Below are 18447 nucleotides of genomic sequence, written 5' to 3'. Positions count from 1 at the left end.
AAAGGCGATCTGGAGTAATAAATGCTGTCTTTTCGCGGTCCCGCTCATCGACCTCAATTTGCCTGTAGCCTGACTTGAGGTCCATCGAAGAAAAGTATTTCGCGCTGCAGAGGCGATACAGAGCGTCGTCGAGCCGGGGAAGAGGATAGACATCCTTTTTGGTGATTTTGTTTAGGCGGCGGTAATCTACACAGAACCGCAATGTTCCGTCTTTTTTCTTCACAAGGACTACTTGTGCCGCCCAAGGACTCCGGGAAGGACGAATTACGTCGTCGCGGAGCATTTCCTTGACTTGGCGGCTAATAGCGTCGCGTTCGGCAGGAGACATTCGGTAGGGGGACTGTCAGAGAGGGTGCACGTTATCGTCCGTAATAATGCGATGCTTCGCTAGGTGAGTTCGTCCAACACGCGATGATACCGAGAAGGTGTCGCCGTAGCGCAGAAGAAGGTCTTTAACTTGCTGTTGCTGCGTCCGGGAGAGTGCTGGATTGACGTGGAACGTGAAAGCAATGCCTGGGCTCTGCTGTTCCGACAACGACATTGTGGAAATACTGGGTGTGTTGCTGACATGGGCGATGGCATCAACGTGAGCCACAACGGTTCCCACGTTCAGATGTTGGTGTGCACCAACAAAATTGGTTATCAGCACTTCTGTTGCTGCGTCGACGAGATGAACGACTCCTCTGGTGACAGCAAGGCTCCTGGCAAAAACCAAGATCTGGTTGCCTTCAGCGACGCCTTCGAAATTCCGCACAGTCTTGGCGCCGAGAGAAACCATGAGACTCGAACGAGGTGGAATGGCGACGTGGTCATCCAGGATGCAAAGTGCGGTCGGGTGGTCTGAATCTCTGTGTATTGCATTTTCTGTGGAGAAGAACACGGCCTTTGACTGGAGGTCGATGACCGCTCCATTCTCGGTCAAGAAATCCATTCCGAGAATGACGTCACGTTAACAATGTTCGAGCATGAGGAACGTTGCCAGGTAGGTTGCGCCTTCAACTGTCACTCGTCATGTGCAAGTCCCAGTCGGTGTAACTAAGTGGCCCCCGGCTGTACGAATCCGTGGGCCCACCCACGGAGTGGTGACCTTTTTCAGAGTGGCGGCGAAATCTCCACTGAGAATAGAGTAATCGGCCCCTGTGTCGACGAGCGCAGTGACGTCTGTTCCGTCGAGGGAAATGCTGAGGTTTGCTGTCGTAGACGTCGTGTGAGAGGTACGGCGCGGTGTTCGGTCACGGCTGCGGTGCGGCGTGGGTTCGCTTCGATTTGTCAGGTGGCATTGACGTCGAGTGGGCGTATCATGGTTTTGGACGGCAGATGGTAGTGGCATCAGGTGGCCACCTAGTTGCGGCATAGGAGGGTCTGTTACATTGCGTCGGTGAGCAACCTCCCCCTCAAAGGTTGCTGCTTTTAGTTTTCCTGACGGGGGCTTGGCGACCTTCCCCGCGGAAAGTCACCGTAAGACCGACGAGGAGACGAGAAACGACGTGGGGATGGCGACCTGCGTGTCCCACCGGCAGATTCGGCCAGATAATTGTTGATCTCTCTGTTTCGCTGCCCAGATTGCGGACGTGGTGCATCTGCAGGGAACCCCGGCAGGCCCATCTGACGATACCTGCAGTTGCGGTACAGGTGGCCTGGCTCACCGCAGTGATAGCAGAGAGGACGGTAGTTCAGAGTGCGCCAGATGTCACTTTTACGGGGATACGATGGAGCAGGACGAGCAGGTGGTGGCGGCCGAAAAGAGGCCGGGGTTTCCTGAAAGCGATTCGGCGGCGGTTGTGCGCGACGAGCAACAGCGGCGTATGTCATTAGCGGTGGGGCTGTGGACGGCTGAAAGGGAGCTGGTGTTGTAAGCGCCTGTTGCACCTCTTCCCGAATAACCTCGGATAGAGCAGAAACCGTTGGCGCAGGTGCGTAGCCGGGAACAGCTTCTGGAGCTCCTCGCGAACGATAGCTAGTACGGTGTCGCGAAGCATGTCACCAGTATTGATGTCCGTGGCTGCTGCAGTCATGGCCAAAGGCTGACGCTCGTATTGCCGCAACCGCATGTCGAGTGTCTTTTCCATTGTGGTGGCCTCCGACAGAAACTCTGCGACCGTGCTCGGTGGATTGCGAACCAGTCCGGCAAAGATTTGCTCCTTGGCACCTCGCATAAGGTACCGGAGTTTCTTCTGTTCTGTCATATCCGGGTCAGATCGACGAAATAACTTTGACCTCTCTTCGAAGTACACCAGTATGCTTTCATTTGGTAGCTGAGTTCGGGACTGAAGGAGCAGATCGGCCCGTTCTCTTCGAAGCACCGTGGTGAAATCCTTCAGAAACTGGTCTTTAAACACGTTCCACGTCGTTATGGACGACTCCCGGTTCTCGAATCACGTACGAGCTGCGCCCTCCAGCGCAAAGAACACGTGTTGAAGCTTGGAGTCATCCACCCATCTGTTGTACCGGGCCACGCGTTCAAATTTCTCCAGCCAGTCTTCTGGGTCTTCGCATGGAGAACCTTGGAAGATCGGTGGCTCCCGAGGCTGCTGCAGCACAACAGAAGGTGAAGTAATCGTTGTCTGCATGTTTATTTCGGGCTGGACGGTCGTCGACGATGGCGCTCAACGAACCGCTTGGGTTGAGCGAGACTCTAGAAGCCCAAACTCGGGTTGAAGGCCTTGGAGCCGGCGGCTGCCGTGGTATACAGGCGTCACCTCGATGGCAGATGACCCTCGAGGACTTGAATCCCTGCTTGCTGGGGGAGTCCGAGGCATGGAATGAGTTACTCAGCACCTCCACCAGATGTCACGCGTGGTTAAGTACGTCCGGCTCGGTTGGATACGTCAAAGTAGATTACTGCAGCGGACGTCGCTAGCAGCCACTTCCACGCTCGCGCGCGCATTCCGCGCTGTCGTGGTTCCAGTTGAACGACGACGACGAATGTACGGTGTCAATATATATATATATATATATATATATATATATATATATATATATATATTCACCGGCACTGAAGTCTAGTGTTGCGCCCACACTGGCGCAAAAAGTCAACACCTAAGATCATGTCATGCGAGGCACGTCTCAGCACAACGAATTCTGTTCGATAGCACTCGTCACAAAGCACAACTGAACGGTAGCACAGGCCAACCGGAACTAAAGTTTCACCCCCAACTCCACAAAGCGTACCGATTCTGTCCCACAGAAACATAACTTTCTGTCGAAGGCGGTTTTTAAATGAAAAGCTCAGAACTGAAACAGCGGCACCAGTGTCAACTAAAGCATCCGTTTCAACATTGTCTATAGTCACTGACACTTTGTTTTTGAGCATGATTATAGGTAGAGGTATTCGCGATGTTGACTGTCCGGCGACCTCACCTCCATCGGTCGCACCGCCTAGTTTCCCAGCGGTGGAGAAACGAAGCGGCGACGTGGGGATGGTGAACGGCCTTGTCGCTGCGGCGGCGGAGTGATGCTGCGATCGGAGACAGGGGAGTCATTGCGTGCACCGCGTTGGGGAGAAGGAGGCGATAGAAGGTAGCGGGTGGCTGCTCCCACTGGGCGTCATTCCTGAAGCGTGGTGCGCGTTGCACAGGGGGTCGAGAAAATTGGCGACGCGGGCAAAGGCGGGAGATGTGTCCGCTGAACCCGCAGCCGTAACATATCGGTGGCTGGCGGCTTTGGTAGCTCACAGCAGGATCCCTTAAAGGCCGAGGAGAGGCGACGGACGCACGACGAGACGCACCACGAGGTACTTCATCAGGATGGGATGGAAGCTGCTGGAAGTACGGGTGCGACGTCGACTGTTGGCTCTGCTCAATACCGGAGTTGTAAAATGGGTCGTTGTTATTTGGTGCTGTCGATGGCGTACGCTGCTCCCATGATTGCATGGACCTCGAAGCCTGTTGGTAAAGTTCATCAACATTTGTACGTCGCCGCTGAGCAGCCAACTCCTCGCGTACAATCCTCCTGACTATAGAGACGATGTCTTCTGGCTCGGGGATGTCGATGCTGGCGGTGGTTGTCACATTGGAGAGGCGGCCGAATTTGGGTTCTATCCGGCGTGCTTTAAGCGCCTCAAATGCAAGGCATTGCTTTATGACATCCGCAACCGTAGCAATGGTGTCTCGGGAAACCAGGAAGTTGTACACGTCCTCAGCAATCCCCTTGAGAAGGTGCCCTACCTTGTCTTCTTCTAGCATTTGCCGGTTGACCATGCGACAAAGTTTCAATACTTCCTCGATGTATTTCGTGCATGTTTCACCGGGTAGTTGAGCTCTTTGGGAAAGTTGATGCTCAGCGCGTTCCTTCCTCGCAAGAGTATCCCCGGAGGTCTTCTTGATTTCTTCGACAAACCGGCTCCAGGTCGTAAGATTTTCCTCGTGGTTGTCGAACCAAGTCAGAGCCGTGCCAGCAAGGAAGAAAACAACGTCGTACAGGCGGGCGGTAGCGTCCCAACGATTGTACTTGCTGCGCCTTTCGTAATGACGGAGCCATTCTTCAACGTCCTCTTTGGTCTCGCCGTGGAATGTGCGCGGATCTCGCTAATTGGTCAAGGTCGTCTCCTCTTCAGCTCGCAGTTCCTGGGTCTGCGTCGCTTGCATGTTAGCCATTGCAATGAAATCCTCAGGCGATAAGGGTGGCAAACCTGTTACACGGCGGCTGCGACGGGGTACTGGTGAATCCAGGACGTGTTTACCCAGCACCTAGCACCAAATGTAGCGGATGAAATGGATTTTATGCAGGTGAAGGCTGGACGGAACACAGATGGCAAGCAGCTCGGAGCCCAGATCAGTCTGCGTGCGCCTCTCTCTTCTTCCTCCAAGCCCTGAGTAAGCCGCCACGCGGCGTAACTATATATATATGTGTGTGTGTGTGTGTGTGTGTGTGCGTGTGTGTGTGTGTGTGTGTGTGTGTGTGTGTGTGTGTGTGTGTGTGTGTGTGTGTGTGTGTGTGTGTGTGTGTGTGTGTGTGTGTGTGTGTGTGTGTGTGTGTGTGTGTGTGTGTGTGTGTGTGTGTGTGTGTGTGTGTGTGTGTAAGTATATATCTGTGTGTGTGTGTGGGGGGGGGGGTAAGACGAACATTTCTTTCGGCAAGTAGAACCCTTTTGGGGAACCAGACCGCTAACAGAAGCCAACACGACTCGAATGTTTCACTGCTTCACCGACGAATAGTCGCCGCCACCTAAATGAGTGCTTCATGATAATAGCACATCATTTAGCATTTACTCTGCGTGCGCTAAGTCCGCCAGGAATGTGACGATTACGATTACTGCAGCCCCGCGCTAAGGTTGTTTACATAGCTGTGCTCAAACAGTACCGATCGTTTGCTTGGCAAGACGCAAGGTGGGCTCTCTATATCTTAAATATTGTCTACTCTTGCTTAGAAAATGTATATTGACTGGTTTACACACTACGATAACATTGCTATAAGAGCCGGTGCTGCTATCGCCTGCATGGGAAACGCTTCGCGTATGTGAGGCCCTTCTTGCTAATTGTATCTGCGTCCTCCGATGTCACCAATACTTGATTTTAAATCGCTTTACCTGAAAATACGTTTGGACTCCACTTGCAGTAATGAAAACAGCCAAATTTGATGTCCACAGTCGACGCCGACGACTGCTGCCGGCTGCCGACCTACAACACGCATACTCTGCAGACCGGGTCACATCGGCATTTCTCTCTTAGGGCTTCCTGCGATATAGGCAGTCGTCGCTTTGAAGTCACTGTAGCCGAAACTACGCTCGACGGCTATTTGCATGCGCTAAGAGCTGTGAATTCCCTCTCTGCAATCGCCGAAATTGCACACACGAATCCTGCGGACTCGCTATGCCTCGTCACAAAAGGGACAGGGGGAGGGGGCGGCGGTCTGCCGTCCACCGAAATTTAAAAATCTGGCAAAAGTTCACCGAAGCTCGCTCTTTACACTACTACGATACGCGGTCGTTGGTCGTGTTGGCGTCGTTGTCGGTTCCCGCGTGTCATACCGGTGCGTCAGCGACGGAGGCTACATACCGACCAGCCCACCGACCGTCGATCGACGTCGCATCAGCCTAGTGTGACCGGACCCTACAGGAAAACTACGCTACTGTTATCGCTTTTGCGACACTAGTCACTCATATACGAGGGACGACTGCTACTGCAATCACCCACTAAAGTAAAGGGGACAAGAGACCTCGCTGCTCGCATTGCATCAACGATAGCAGACGACGGTGCTCCGTCTATGCCCTGGTGGCACTAGAGCATTCAATATGGCGGTCGCTGCCGGTGGGAGGAGTTGCCTGGTCTCAATTTCAACCGCTTTTTTTCCGACTTTACAGTGCGCCCTGGGCACCCAAATTTTGTAAATTGAATCAGAGGCTCTTGTATTGATTGCTGAAGTACAAAACTGCTATATGAAGAACGACCCTGTCGTGGCCCCTTTAAGAGGGTTGCAGCGCAATACTTCTCAGCATGATGGCTTGCTTGGATGAGACCGAAGTCAAGTTATATGCATGGACAGTGGGGTAATCAAGTGTTCGGCAATTTAGAGTTAGTCTAAAACACGCAAATAAGAATAAAATTGCACGTCGCTGCTGTCTGTAGCAGCCTACAGGACCTAATATAGAGTCCACTGTGAGTGGCACTTGGGTGACGGACTGCATGCATTGTTCATAGTGAGCACGTTCGTATGTGTACGCTGGACATGCGAAGAGAATATGAAGCACAGCCTCAATTGTTGCCGCAGTTGTCACAATACGGACTATTTGTTTCCTTGAAGCGGTATCATAGACTGTTCGTAAACGCAACATTAAGACGAAGACGATGATAAACAGTTTCTAAATGAGGCGGAAGCACGAGTGGTGATTTGAGCTGCGGGTCGATGGAATGGAGAAAGGTGCACTGTAAATAAAAATATACCCAAAAGGCAGTAGAAAGGGTGGCGGCCACCCTCTTTACTCCATTTGTGAAAACATTTACTACATGAGTGGGGAGTAAAAAGGTGGACCGTCCTCCATTTTACTCCCATGAGGGAATAAGGGAGTAAAAATGAGGATTTACCAGCATTTACTCCAGTCTAGAAAGGGAGTTAATTGAGCCAAATACTCGACCAGTGCCGAAATGGAGTAAAAAAAACACCATTTTGCGCAATCCGCCCCGCCACCTAGCGTCTCGTCTGCTTCTGGTCAGTTGTCAGATAATGGCGGTGAGTGACGACCGCTTGGTTACCATCGTCGCTGGATCTCTGCTGACTTCTGCTCCTTCACGGGCGCCTGCCGCGGTACAAGATATCGGCTTGTCGCCGTTTTCCGCTACAGTACGGTACATAATTGAATTGCTCCTGTGAAGCCTCCAATGCTCTAACCATACCGAACTTTCCTTGGTTTGTGTCGCCACCCCGTTACAGCCCCCGCTTAGGCCTAATTCTCACAGACTTTTTTCAGTGTGGTCCCCGCAATGTGTTGCATGAACATTGAACTGTGATAGAACATAGTGTCAACGCTGAGCTCTTGATTGAGCTCATGAGGCCACATTTTTCCTCAGCCATGTTTAAAATCCAAGCCTTAGTGAAGTGAATATGAAAGCAAGCACTGCCATTCCAAACTACCATCAGGTGCATTTTCATCTTTTCTGCTCTGGTTTTGGGTCAAATATAGCGTGGTGCATGACCGTGAAAACTACCCAGCGTCTCCTTTTCAGTTTTGAACTACTGATTATAAGGTTACATCCCTTTATCTACTAACATGGCCAACGAAACGAGCTCGTACAGCAAAAGGAGACGGCAAGCAGACGACTCCTGCCGCGTACGCCGCCGCTGGGCTAGCACACGGCGGAAAGAATGCGTGACGCGGGGTTTAGGGCAGCGCAGTTTCCCAAGTTGGGTTGCCGGCGGCCCGCAGAGCTACTGCCCGTTTCCGCCGCTGTCACTGCTGTAAGAGTGAGCCTGAATGAGGATAAATAAACATGACGCTATTTTTGGGCTTCATTTCTGTGGGTAGTAAAAAATTTGCTCCCTTTCCACTCCAAAATAACTCCCTTTATACTCCAAAATAACTCCCTTATATAAGGGAGTAAATAAAAAACACCATACCTATGGAGTAAAAAAAAACTCCTTTTGGGTGTGCGTTAGAGGACAAGCCATTTACTCCCTTTTGGGTGTTTTTTTGCTAACAGTGTGTAATGATGACTTGGCGAGTTCCAGAGGTGGTTCTTTTCATCCTGGGTATAACGTTTGGCAAGTTGGAGCGCATATGATTTTCTGAAGAAGATGGGCTTGTAATTACGGTGCTGCAGACTTTTGCGAACCGCTTCGACTGCTCTCTCGTTGGCCAGAATGCCGCAGTGAGCTGGAATCCTCTGAAAAATTATACAGTGTCCTTCAGCAAGAACCAGGTAGCGGAGGTATCCAATGTCAATGTCATGAGAAATTGGCTGGTGATTTGTTCTCTTCAGTAAGTTGGACAAGGTTTGTAGCGCTCCTTGAGAGACCGTGAAGATTACCCAGCGTCCTGTGTTATGGCGCAGGATCTAGGAGATAGCTTCTTTTATTGCGTATAGCTCTGCTGTGGTCGAGGATGTCCTACGCTGTAGTCTGCATGAAATCATTTGGCCTGATGAGGGCACATAAAGGCCGCATGATGAGGAGTTGTGAGAAGTTGAGCCATCAGTGAAGATGTGCGTGTCTTGAGAATACTGCTCAGCTAAGTAGTTCAGAGCAGCTTGCAGCAGCGCAGGCTGCGGGATGCCGTTCTTCGCAGTGACACCCGGTATGAACCGTTTGATTACAAGAGGTGAGAGAGTCCAAGGAGGAAAACTTGGAGCCAGTAGTTTGCGTGGCTGAGTAATGGCAGGAAGATGCAATCGTTGCACAGCTTGACCAAAACCGGAAATGCTGTGGGTTGTATGGACTCGGTGCAAGAAATGTTTATTCCCTTGAAGTACATGACGTAAACGGGTTAGAATCGTTACCTGCGCGGCGATGACCTCGAGCGGTAGACACCCTGCTTCCGCAACTGTTCCCGAGGTGGAGGAGCTCTTCGGGAGGCCAAGACAGATCAGCAGGCAGGTGTTTCGCGCTGCCTCCAGCGTCCTCTTAATTGTAGGCGACATTTTCTGCAAAATCAGTCAACTATATCGCAAAAGACCATCAACATAGGCCTTATGGAGGAGAAGCATAGAGCGACAGTTGCAGCCCCAACGTGTTCCTGCCATGAACTTTAAGATTTGTGATGCTGCTGCTATTCTCACAGGGAGTTTTTTAACATAGGGTATCCAAGAGAGGTTTCGGTCGATCACAGTGCAAAGGAATCGTTGGGGTCGTACGTAGGGTAGCAGCTTCCCACCAAGAAGGAGCGGATATTTGGTCATTTTTTTTCCTGGTGAATACCATGGCAACCCTTTTTTTTCGTGGAAAGATGCAGTCCTCGAGGAGCCAAGTACGTGGAGATGTTCAGTAATGCTTTCTGAAGGCGTCGTTGCTTGGCGTGGCGCGATCTGGATTCGCTCCAGATGCAGATATCGTCTGCATAAAGCGTGATGTGTACTCCCTGTGGTAAGTTTCGTGTTATTTGAAGCAGGGTGATACTAAACAACCGAGGACTGAGCACTTTACCTGGTCGTACGCCCTTCTCTACTGCGTGAGACAGTGTTGGTCACGGCATCTTGCGTGCTTAGTTTCTTGATCGCTTTTACGTATTTTGAAGCGATAGCTTCACTAGGCTATGTAAAGCCAAGGTCGCCATGCTTTCGGTTTCAGTTCTGCTGAATAAAGAGATTTACCAAGCTTACCATGTGAAGCGATAGGCTCTTACTAGGTAGAACCGGAGCTAAACCACCAGCAATTTTTTTTACCTGGAGCGTATCCGTTTAGAGGGCTCCGAAACCCTCATTCGGGTTAACTACCACATTCTAGTCTTTTACATGGCATTCTAAAAGAGGTACGCAGATGCACGCCCTGCTATCGTTACCGCTCCTCGTTTCTCGAATCTGCTCCCTTCCGCCGCCAACGCAATGCTGCAGGCGAAACTTCAGGCATACAGCATGGTGCAGTGGTGACCGAACGGGTAAAACTTTGCTGCCACCTCCGTACAGACACCTGAAAGAACCGTCGATGCCATGTTCACACAATGAACACGTAAAATATGTCTGCAGTCTTTGCTGTATTCGCCATGGAATTGCAATCACCACTTGACCGCGACATACGCTTTCAATATGAACACGCTTCGCACCTTGGATCCCAACTGGGTAAATTACTCAGGAGAATGGCTCCACCTCGCCACTCCGTTTTTTGTACAGAATCTCGATACAGTATGCTAACAGTTATTTTCACAATATCCAGGCAAATGAAGCTTAAAACAGAGCTGCGGGAGCTTCGACAGCACCTTTTTGACAGAGCCGGTGCGGAGGCTCAGTGGTTATGGTGCTCGACTGCTGACACGAAAGACGCGGGTTCGCTCTCGTCCGCGGCGGTCGAATTTCGATGAAGGCGAAATTTTGCAGGCCCATGTGCTGTGCAATGTCAGTGCACGTTAAAGAGCCCCAGGTGGTTGAAATTATCCGGAATCCTCCACCACGGCATCCCTTATATTTCGAGTCAATTTAGGTCGTAAAATCCCCCCAAAAAACCAACAACCAAAATCTTTTCACCCTTCTCCTCCCTTGCATGTCAGTGGGCATCTCCTTCGGCGGGCCCTGAGCAGATGGCGCTGCCATCGAGGCGTTTCGTAGTTTGCCGCTGACAGCCGTGTGGTGCAGACGCATGTTTAGGTGCTCTTGGGATCACGCGGGGTCACCGGGACCGGACGGACTGACGACTGCGAGAGGGACGTGACTGCGTCAAACAGACGAGTTCTTTCTTTTAATGTTCTGAAAGCAGGGTGTGTTTAGTTTTAGGCTAGTTAGAGGAAGTGCAGGATAAAGAATAGAATTTAGGGAACAGGGAACAAATTCTGGCAAGAAAACAAGGCTCTAGTTAAGTGTCTCATTGACGACATATAGCAGTTCGGAGACAGTGCCGATATTATTCGGCTTGGTGACATGAATGGCCACATCGATGATCTGGATGAATACAGATTGCAACGGGAAGTTAATGCTAGACTTCTGTGAGCGGCACAACCTAGGTATAGAGAAATTAACAGCCAATAGAGAAACTAAATATGAAGGACAAATCACATGGGAATTCCGTAACTGGTAGACCACCATTGACTACTGCCTAATGTCGCAGGGCGTCTATAGGGAGCCCGCTATAATCGAAATAGATGAAGAGGGGAAGTACAGCGTAGGAAGTGATCATAAACGTATTAGGCAGCAGTTTGGAGCCCTGATCAAAAGAGAAATGCAGCGAAGTCATAAAGAGAACGCAAAATTAAACAACGAACAAATAGCACTAATAGCAGCCGACATGGAGGAAACGCCCCATGGAAGAGTGGGATTTTAATCAGAACTACTCATCAGTACAAAAATGAAGCAAGAAAAAGGAGTAAACCGCTGGAGAGGAAAGAGGAAGCCTTGAAGCTGGTGGAATATGAAAATTAAGGAGGCCATCAAACAACGACGGGTGGCTTCAAGGGAACACAGAGAAGCAACGAGGATGCAGTTATCTGAAGAGGAAATCGGCCAAAAATGAGAATCTTATCGACAAAAGAAACAGCAATTTCAGGTCCTCATCCAGTCTAAAATAAAGCAGTCCTCTGATCACTGGCTGGCTGAAGTTCGCGATGGAAATAAAGAACGGGGGGGAAGGGGGGGGTCAAGAAATTTCTGGAACCATATAAGCTGGCTGGGTTTATGTCCAGCCAAAGAAAGCAGGAAGAGATTCAAGATGCTGAGGAAAATGTTTAAAGAGAGACGACGCTGTGAACTACATCACATCAGTTATAGCTGACTAATTTAGGAGCGATAGGGTAATCTCCCCAAGTGAGGGAGCAACACGGGACAGCACAATAGAGAACAGCTTAGAACTGATTATTCTTAACTGGAAAAAGGCAGAAGAAAATATTCCTAAATCCAAATCCGCAGGACAGACGAAATTACAATCAAGCTGATTTATGAACTTGGTCCCCGAAGCAAGGAAACTTTCTCAAAAGCATTGGAGACATTCATAACAAATAAGTAAATTCCAAACAACTGGATACAGAGTAACATGAATTTTATTTATAAAAGGAAAGTTGATAGGATGCACGAAAAATCGTACAGACCGATTGCGATAACATCTGTTATATACAGGCGGGCAATGCAGACGGTGAAATTAAAAATGCAGGCATGGGTAGAAGGCAATAGGCTACTCGGAGAACTTCAGAATGGGTTCAGAAGGGGTAGGCTCTTAGATGATAGCCTGTTCGTGCTTACCCAATGCATATAAATAGCTAAGGCGGAAAACAGACCTCTGTATTTCGCCTTTCTGGACATAAGCGGTGCATACGACAACGTGAACAGGGAACTCCTGTGGAACGTATTAAAAGAGGAAGGTATCGGCCATAAGGTAACTGATTTTATACAGAAAATCTAACGAGATAATAAAGTTGAAATTACATGGGAAGCACCATGAGAGATGGTTCAAAAACACTCACACTCGCGGCCACTCGCATTCACATCCACTCATTCACACTCATACCAATGTCCACCTACACTCACAACTCAGTCATACTCACACTCATTACCACTCGCACTCGCAACCACTCACTCGCACTCAAGACCACTAACTCACACTCCTGACCACTCGCACTCACAACCACTCACTCACACTCACACTATCGCCGCTCGCACTCACAACCACTCACTCACGCTCACACTTATGACCACTTGAACTCACAACCACTCACTCACACTCATGTCCACTCAAGCTCACAACCACTCACACTCATGACCAGTCGCTCTCACAACTCACTCGCGCCCACAACCATTCATTCACCCTCATGGCCGCTCACTCTCATTCACGTTCACTCGCTCTTCCTTGTTTGCTGACAACTGAGGGGTTGGGAGATTTACTGCCGCGGCCGACTGCCCTCGTGGCTCCCCTAGCGTAGCCTGAGTTGCAAAGATGTGGTGGTGCGCCGCCCAGGCTTTGTCGGGCTATTTGGCCAATTTTCACAGCTTCAATGCTCGAAGAAAGCGGTCAATGATCACGCATATTCCATGCACCGAATGCTACGCACGTGTGCTCCCGCGCTTGCTGCTGTGAAGATGAGTGCCCGTTCAGCGTCAGCTAAGATGCTTAGGAGCGTCCTCGAGCAAAGTTTCACCGCAGTGCCCCACCCCCCATCCTCTCTCAGCCTCCGCCCACCTAGGCCCCTACGGCCAAAACGGGGTGCAAAGATGAGGAATGATTGTAAAACATTTATTTCCATGTGATAGAATTGCAAAATATACAAGATATTATTCAACAGTACTTTTTTTTATCTGTAACATCGGCAGAGGAACATATGGTATAAAGAGGATAAGCGGCATGGTTTTTGACACTAAAATGTGAACAGGGGAGGGGAAAGCCTCAGGGAGTTTGCCAGCGTTTCCACAAGAGGTCTTATCTTCACCCAAACGAAGACAGTCCTCGTGTTGAAACGTTCGCAAGCACCCTGAGGCTTTCCCCTCTTTTGTTCACCACGTGAGTATCGGCAGAGGAAGGGAGTCACTGCGTCGCTGAAGCATCAATGTAACATCGCGCTTCCGGAGTTATTTCCATTCTCCTTGGCCCCCAGAAAATGTAACAGGTTTGTTTTCTTGGTTACTGCCACAGCAAAAAAGAAACCTGAAAATATTGCCTACAAATGACCTTGCACGTAAACGGTTCTTCAAACGCACCACCATGGGTCTTCGGCCGTTAAAAAACCTGCTTGGCCATAGCACTGCACTGTAACCTATCACGGAACAGGTCCGACGGTGTAAATCTATCGGGCAAACTTGACGATTCGGGGACTTAAACGATTGGGACTCCCCCCCCCCCCCACCCCCCCCTTCATTGTGCGCGTGCCTATGACGGAGTCAAGTAAAAATAATGAGTTTGCTTTGACAATAGACTTGTATGATGTCTTATTACCAATAATTGGCCTTCCTTGACAGTGACGTTCCGTGGCTCTGCACGAAATTAGTTGGAGTCAAGTGGCGACTATGAATACTTTCCGCGGCATGGAAAATGGAGCCCGTTTTCCAAACTATCCAGTGATTTCCTTATGGATAGGGAAATGGCTGGAATGGGCCGCAAGTAGAGGATTTCCCCGCGTAATATCGATGCTATAGTAGGAGCTGCCATTATCAATTCATTTTCAAAACCTCCTAAGCTTACTCTGTGTGACCGACCTGTGGTAATGTCTGCAGTGCAGTACGTTTTCTGCATTGCACATAATCCCTGCCTGAAGGAGGTTTTACAAACCAGCGCGATATTTTGGGGGCAAGTTCGTGCGGAGATCCTTTCTGCATCCGCGTGGGAATAGGGGGTGCTTACATTGCACCAGATTATTCTTCAACATCATACGCGGAAGAATGCGTATGCTGCTAATTTGTGAGCCATTTTGCAGCGCACGCCCTACTGAAATGATAGGATTTAACTGGGAAAAAGCGCTATCCACAAGTTCTTAGATGAAATCGTAGTATCCGGTTCAAAGGATAGCTCATGCTGTCCAGATACCAGTGCGGGTAGCATTGCTGAAATCGGTGCGTGCAAACAGAAGTTCATCCATTTACTCTACTGAAAACACGAAACATAAACAGAATCGCACATCACAAGCTCATTTTGATTTCATTCGCCTAGTGCCAAATATTAGGCACCCCAAATCAGGACCACGCCTTGCACACATACAGCGGAAGCTTTTATGCCGTTGTTGACTTGCCAAGGCATCCCCCAGGCACTCAAATTGGCGGCGACGGAGTTCCGCTCATGACGCTGAGGGGGCCTTTTCATGACCACACCAAAGAGTTTTTTTTCGACTCCGTGAAGAGCGTGGGGGAGCTTAAATTCCAACTCTTTCCTGTTCTACGACCACAGTCCAGCGTCGAACATGCCGGCACCCTTAGACTTGCTTATGAAAAGGTCTTTGTCCCTTCGACCGCCGCCCGCAGTTTTTTTTTCTCTTCTCGTCACATTTTTGGCTGTGGCGTCTGTCGGATGTTTTTTTTTCTTCACTGCCTTATCGGTATCGGCAGTTTGAACAGCAGCACTCGCTTGCACGGTAATTTCAGGCGAAACGAAAACTGTCGCCCTAACTTGATTTTTATTAGCTTTAATTCGCCTGTACTGCTTTTCTGTTGTAGTTTCTTGCTCGAGCGAAAGGGTGACAAAACTCAAAGACATTCTATTTTATATCCCTTTCCCGAGCACATAAAAATTAGGTTCGAATTGTACGTCCAACCAATCAAAAAGGGTGCGGCCAATTTGGTTGCCACCTCGTATCCACCGCCGAAAAGCGGCCCAACGTTTCGTCACAGTTCAGTGTCCCTCTAAGTCTGGTGCAGGAAAATTGCGTTGATGATGTTTATTGAAGGATGCTTGACGTCTTGCAGGCTCGATATTGCTCAATCACGTTGCTAGAGGACACTTCTGGAGAGGTTAACTTTTTATTAACGATTAATAAAACAAAAAAACATACAAGCAAGGAGAAAACTTATTTGCTTTTGACTGACTCGTAGTTTTGCGTGACGAAACCAGCCCTCGGTCCCGCAGGAACAGCAGGTTTTAAACCCTATTTCCCCGCCCTCGGTGGGGTTAGTAACCGATCAGGTAACTCCACAAACATCCACTCAATAAATCATTGGGAAAAGGAAAACATCACCAGTCAACAATGGGGAAAGGACCACACAGCCAATCAATGATTTTGAAAAGAAGATAACTCATCTCGACAAACACTGTACAAATATGTACACTTTCCACCATCAAGATTTCGGAGGATTCTCCCTTCCTGCCGCGACCGTCGCGAACATTGTCCCTTTCCCACGGTGCAGGTTGTTTCAACCACTGGTAAACCCAGGTTCGAGGAAAGTCACCTCACTTACAAACTGTCTTCATGCCTACAGCTAGCGTATCAATGTCCTGTTGACCGCGACGGCGCCTCAAAATGTCGATGCGCGCCGCTATAGACATGGGGCAAAATCCACGCGACGCGGATCCGCCTTGCCGCAAGAACGTGCTCAACGGGATGCGGCCTGACGTATACGTTCCCGGAGGGGGTTTGACCTTCCCCGTATTCTCGGAATCGTCCGCTATCCGGATCCCCTTATCCCGCTGGGTAGCGAGTGTGACTCACCCCCTTCTCTCCATTTGCGCAGAGGGCAGAAAAAAACAACTAAATGGACATTCCTTTATGGCGAACCCGGACGCGGCAAACAATGCACAGCATGGTGAACTTCACTAACACCATCGGCACGAAAAAATCATTTCTGGCGCACATTAAAACTTAAAATATTACAGTTTTGGATATCTCCTTGGGCGTCAAAGGCATCACCATGCCTGATGCTATGTATACAAAAAATAAAAACTCCATGCTTGATTTGCGACGCTGGGCTCCTTCAAGTACATGATAGAAACAAGAATCCTCAGGCGTTACCGAAAAGCGCTCTTGGTTTTCGCTCGTTTCCTGGCTTGAGTCTGGCTTGTGCAGTTCAAGAGCTATGCCAACTAGGTCAAGTCTTCGCGTGGGTCCAGCCCAATCAACAAATTACGGCCAGAAGAGAGCTTTGCAATGCGCACACCTGGGCACTCAAAAACCTAAGAGCCAACAGCAGCACTCAAAATGCCATCTTACGGTAGTTATTGCCGAGAAGCGGGCAGTCATTGTTTCAGCGGTAAGCGTTGCGACTCTTGTGTATATGAGATCGAGCGATGCGGAGTGTGGAAAGAGACATCTATCTATATTGTAGCGAGAGCTACACTACCCACAGTCTCACTATATCGCCGCGCGTCTGGAAGGCCAGTTGTGCGCATGCGCGATGAGGCGAGTGACGTCAGAGCACGCAGCTGGTGCGCCGCGCCGCACGCTTCGCAGCTGCGTGACCGTTGAGGAGACGCCGCTCGCCTCGCCAGTTTTCGCATGTGCGAGCAGCCGAGTGACGTCAGAGCTGGTGCGCCTTAATGCGCATGCGCAAGGGGAGGGGACGTGCTGCGGTGTGAGTATAAGACGGGTGTGATGCCGTAGCGGAGAGGCATTGCCATGGAGAAGGAAGCCATTCAGCGGTTTCGCAAATGTGATAAGCTCAAGTCGTGCGACCCTAAGGCTAAGGGACCCTAAGGGAGCTGGCTGTCGGGAAAAGAAAGAACGATCGGTGCGAGGCCAAGAGAGCAGCGGAAACGCCTGAGGAGCGAGAAGAGCGCCTAGCCAAGAGGCGACGTCAGGACGCTGAGCGGTTGCAGCGGCGCGCTTTGGCCCAACTGGGTGAGCCGTCTTCCGAGGACGCCAAGGCTCGCCGCCTGACCGACCACGCCATCAAGCTGACTCAATGTTCCAGTGCGACGCGGACATTTCAAGCGGACTTTACAGTTACATTACAGATCAGCGGGCCGTCTTTCTAGGAGTCAATAAACTTGAATAAAAGGTACCGCCTTCACCACAAGTCTCGTCTTTAATGTCTAACGCGTAGCCATGATGATAAACAAACCAGGGAATACCGTACTCTCGCTACGGATATCATGGCATAGCTGAGCTAAGCCACTGCCATTTTTTGTTCAGGACTGGCTAAGCGAAATTCAATAAAGGATCTCACAAAACTCGTATTGGCTAATTGCATCGGCGAAGGGCCTGCACCCATGTCAACGGTGAAATACAAAAGCAACGAAAAATTGCCATTCCCGTGCCAGCGAAATCCTCTGCTTCGGTGGTCCAAAGAAACTGGCATGATGCCTTATGCGGCCTCTGGCGCCCTCAGTAGTGAATATTTGCTCCCCTCAGCTGTCAACAAGAAAACAGCTGAGCGGGTATCGTACGCGACCGACTTCACTGTCGCGTCCGCCCATAACTCACATCCACTCATTGCCACTCACCTTCACACACAACCACTCGTTAGCAGTCACGTCCATTCACATCCACTCATCAATCATGTCCACTCACCACTCACCTCTACTCACGCCCACATCCACACACTCGCATTCACACTCATCTCCACTTGCACTAATATCCACTCACACTCATGGCCACCATGCTGGCATCCACTGACTCGCACTCACACTCACGTCCACTCACACTCGCAACCACTCACTAACATTCACGGACGGACGTGTGCGCGAGTGTGAGTGAGGCGATATGAGTGCACTCATGAGTGAGTGTGTCGGCCTATGATAGGAAGTTCTGCTGAAGGCCATGTCGTTGTTGCCGTGTACAAAACAAGCTGGCATATACACCGTGCAACTCCAAAGCATTCTCAAATGTCGCTGTGAATGCAAAACAAAATGGATGCCTTTGTATTGCATATAAGTCTACACATGCCATTCTCACTGAAATAAATATAATGAGATGTGGAAGCAAGTAAACTGGATTAGTTAAGTAAATGTAAGAACCAGTTTGCAGGG

Source organism: Amblyomma mixtum, unplaced genomic scaffold, assembly GCF_055824585.1.
Source record: "Amblyomma mixtum isolate Tamu unplaced genomic scaffold, ASM5582458v1 scaffold_14, whole genome shotgun sequence".
Lineage (NCBI taxonomy): Eukaryota > Metazoa > Arthropoda > Arachnida > Ixodida > Ixodidae > Amblyomma > Amblyomma mixtum.
The sequence above is the reverse complement of the archived record's forward strand: the minus strand, read 5'-3'. Positions refer to the sequence as shown.